Below are 3,940 nucleotides of genomic sequence, written 5' to 3'. Positions count from 1 at the left end.
CAAATCTAGGAGACAGTAACATGAGAAGTGATGCAGTATCATGATATAATACCGTATATTCCGGACTATAAGCCGCTACTTTTTTCCCACGCTTTCAACCCCGCGGCTTAAACAATGAAACGGCTAATTTATGGATTTTTCCTGGGTTTTTCTCAGTTTCACAAGCTTCAAGCCAAAAAACTGAGCCCCATAACATTAGACCAATGAAATTGCCGAAAGGGTTCAGGTGAACCAATAAAATTCTTTATATCAAATCGGGTGCGCTCTCACTGAATCATAAATATGCATGAGGTTCACCTGTGTTCTGAGCTGCACGGCATCGGGAGAAAAGCTTTACCGATGGTGATTTTTAAACACACGATGATGCCAAAAGATAAACTCCCGAGAGAAATTGTTGTGAAAGGAAGGAGGAAGACAGTGAACAATGACTTTCTTGGTAGGCTACTGTTTAGATACAAGCCGTGTAACAGACACTGTCTTTCGTTAAAGCCTGTGTAAAGTTCATTAGTTTTAATGTAGGCACCTGCAGCTTATAGACAGGTGCGGCTTATTTATGTTCAAAATGAAAATCTTTGTAACATTCAGTGGGTGCGGTTTATATTTGGATGAAATCATCAACTCCATTGTACACTTAGCAATAAGAGGGTTCATACAACACTTTAACTTAAAGCAGAACCGCTGTGAGCAGGACTCGAACCTGCGTGGGGAAACGCCATTGGATTTTGAGTCCAACGCCTTAACCTCTCGGCCATCACAGCAGTGCTGAAGCGAGAAAATGGAAATGAAGAGATGTCTTTATTATTCTTTTATAGTTCGTCATAGTTTCAGCTTAAAAGAAGCATTTAGAATTGAACAGTGTCTCTGACAAACATTGGCTAAAAAAGAAACCCTCAAAGTATCTGTCCCAGACGCACCACCCTGCCAGCAACAGTCACTCAGTCCACTCAGTGCTTGGTGTCTAACAAAAGCCAAAACATCCCTGGGTGGGTTTGAAACCAGCCTTTTGGTTAACAACTGAAAGCGCTAACCAGTGGCGCCATTGGCTGAGAAAGAAATGGAAGATCTTGCACTGATTAGCTGTCATTACAAGACACACAGCGCACAAGCGAGCTTCCGAGATCAGACGAGATCGAGCGGTCTCAGAGTGGTATGACCGTGGCAGAATTGCTGATTCAAATGGCAATTTATTTTTGTTTGTTTGTTTGCTTATATGCCTTTTCTGCTATTCAAGTTCAACTTTTATCACAATTTATTCACCACAGTAGATGTTCATCCTTAAATTAAGCATGAAAGCAAATAAAATGTACATGAGTCAAAAAATTTGCCCAGGCCCTCAACAGTTCTTTATAAAAGTTTAGAAACCCCTCTGTTATGTAATTCTTTGTTTTCATCCACAATATGTTGTCTCCAAGTTTGAAGTTGCTTCACTTGTTTAAAACCCCATTTTGCTTTCCATGACACATTGCTTTATTCATCCATGTACTGTTTTATCATTTTCATTTATCATTTGTTCCACATCTATTAACCCCAATCCTTCCTTCTCTATTGCTCCTATTAAGGTGTTGTATGCAATTCTTGCTGGCTTCCTTCCCATAAAAATCTAAAAACTTTTTAGCCTTCTTTCTGCCCACAATGGCACAGATGATGTGTATAAAATGTATCATAGTTTAGAAATCATTAAAATTTTATTTTGGCTCCTGATCCCCTACAGAAATTTTGTACCGTTTGCATTGCTTTTTTCACCAGATTTTTGACTAATATCATTGTGTCATCCGCATATTTAAATATTTTATTCTCTTCTCTCGATGCCTAATCCTTTTATTCCTTGCTCTTGTTTTTTAGTTAGTCCAAAAGGAACCACAATTAGATGTACAATTAATGTATGGGTCATATACAAATACAACATGAATGGGTCCAAGAGCAAACAATCAAGATCAATTGCTACTGTGGACAGTGGTGCCTAATGTTTGTTAGTTGCAGCACTGCTTTGTTATTGCTGGAAGAGTAGGACCCTCAGAGCATTTGCTGTCAACAGTTGTGTGTTGCATGCTAATTTCAACAGAATTTTGGTGGTTTGTTAAAACTATGACCAGATATTAGATAGAACGTTTTCACTGCTATGGCATGGCTATTGTTTGTCGATATGTATCTTATAACTATATTTAACTATATTTGTATTTGATCAAATGTTATGTTGAGGACCTTAGCAAGTCTCAAATTAATGGTAGAACTAGCATCAAGACAAAAATCAAATCTATGCTTCTGCCTTATTAGCTGTTAGTTTGAATGCATATGTCCATGCAATATTTTTTTTCTAAATCTAAGAGCAAAGAATTACAACAGCTGGCTGAGTAGTCACTGTGTGGCATCGTGGCGCTGTGGCTTAGTTGGTTAAAGTGCCTGTCTTGTAAACAGGAGATCCTGGGTTCAAATCCCAGCAGTGCCTGTTACAGTTGTCCTTTGCTGCTTCTTCTTGAGTGCCTTCCAGTGTTTTCTTCATGGCTTGAGATTTGACATTGCAAGTGGATAAGATGGTTTCTCTGGGGCACTGAATGGTGAATTGCAGGCTTTGCTCTGACCCTTTTAAAAGCATCATAGTATTTTTAGCAATGGATAAAACTGTGCTTTTATGCAAACTATGAGCCAGCCATTAAGATGAACAGTTACGAGATAGTAAAATACAGCCCTGTGCACTGTAGGGCTCAATGGATAGCGCATTGGACTGCTAGACTCAGCGGTAGAGCTATTCAAAGGTTGTGGTTTCGAGTCCCACCAGAGTCGTTGTGTTTTTCCACTTGTCTCTCTAGTAACTTTTATTGTGCACCAGGTAGATTTAAGAGCCACATTGCATGTGGTCTTCTCGTACTAAACCGAAATGCTTTGTCGGTTGTGGTTTTCAAAAAAAATCTCCTCTTGTTCCACATGGTTCTACTCGTTTGAACAAAACGTTGCTGTACCCTAATCAGATGTTCCAACACATATTCCTGACACAGAATCATTCCATACTTTGTGCTCACACATCCAAAGCCCACACTTATCTTCTGATTAGCAAAGATTAGGAACATGGGCACAACTGTTTTGTCTCATTGGCATAACCATTTATAGACTGCTTGTGTTGATTCAACTGCCAGGCAATTGTGGATTCTGAGGTGTTGATTACATGGGTATGTAATGTTTCATTAATAATTGGAGCATTTTTGAGGGCAAGGCTGGCCTGTTAGGGCGGGACGGTATCCATCCCACCCGGGAAGGTGCTGCTCTCATTTCTTGTAGTATAGGTCATAGTCTCAGAACAGCACTAGTTAACAAGTGACTGTCTAGAGCCAAGGCCAGGGAGCAGACAGACAGGCTAAACCGACCGTCTGCTAGCTGCACAGAGTCGTCACTCAGGATCCACCAAATTGAGACTGTGTCTGTCCCCCGAGCAAAACCAAAATATAGGAATTATCAGAAAGTCTGTTTTAGTAACCTGTTTAACATTAAATTAAATAGGACTGAACGCACAGCCAGCACCTCTGATCTAAAGATAGGAAACAAAATTATTACCGACCAGGAGTTTAATATAATGTGTTTGACAGAAACATGGATTAAATCGAATGAATATGTAGCATTAAATGAGGCGAGTCCTGCTGGGTATAGTTACATACACCAACCCGTCTAAATGGCAGAGGAGGTGGAGTAGCTATTTATAATAATAATCTAAACGTCACACAAAAGACTAAACAAAATGTAAACATTTGAAGTTCTTTACACCAACATAAAATATTCAGTGTCCGAAAGCAGGTCAAGTCAGTTAATTCCACTAATTATTATTTATAGACCCTCAGGGCCCTACTCTGATTTTCTGATAGAATTTGCAGATTTCATTACAAATGTAGCTACCTTAAGAGAGTCATAGTTACTCCGCCGTTTACCCGCGCTTCATTGAATTTCTTCACTT

General features: G+C 39.4%; 2 non-coding genes across 2 annotated transcripts; one reads left to right on the top strand and one right to left on the bottom strand.

Annotated features, from left to right (window-relative positions):
- Positions 1–676: 676 nt before the first annotated feature.
- trnal-caa lies at positions 677–758 on the bottom strand. The gene has a single exon. It is a non-coding gene; the product is annotated as a tRNA-Leu (tRNA).
- Positions 759–2,372: 1,614 nt separating this feature from the next.
- trnat-ugu lies at positions 2,373–2,446 on the top strand. The gene has a single exon. It is a non-coding gene; the product is annotated as a tRNA-Thr (tRNA).
- The last annotated feature ends 1,494 nt before the right edge of the window (positions 2,447–3,940 follow it).

The sequence above is a fragment of the Silurus meridionalis genome, chromosome 3 (genome assembly GCF_014805685.1).
Source record: "Silurus meridionalis isolate SWU-2019-XX chromosome 3, ASM1480568v1, whole genome shotgun sequence".
In the NCBI taxonomy this organism is placed as follows: domain Eukaryota; kingdom Metazoa; phylum Chordata; class Actinopteri; order Siluriformes; family Siluridae; genus Silurus; species Silurus meridionalis.
The sequence above is the reverse complement of the archived record's forward strand: the minus strand, read 5'-3'. Positions and strand labels throughout refer to the sequence as shown.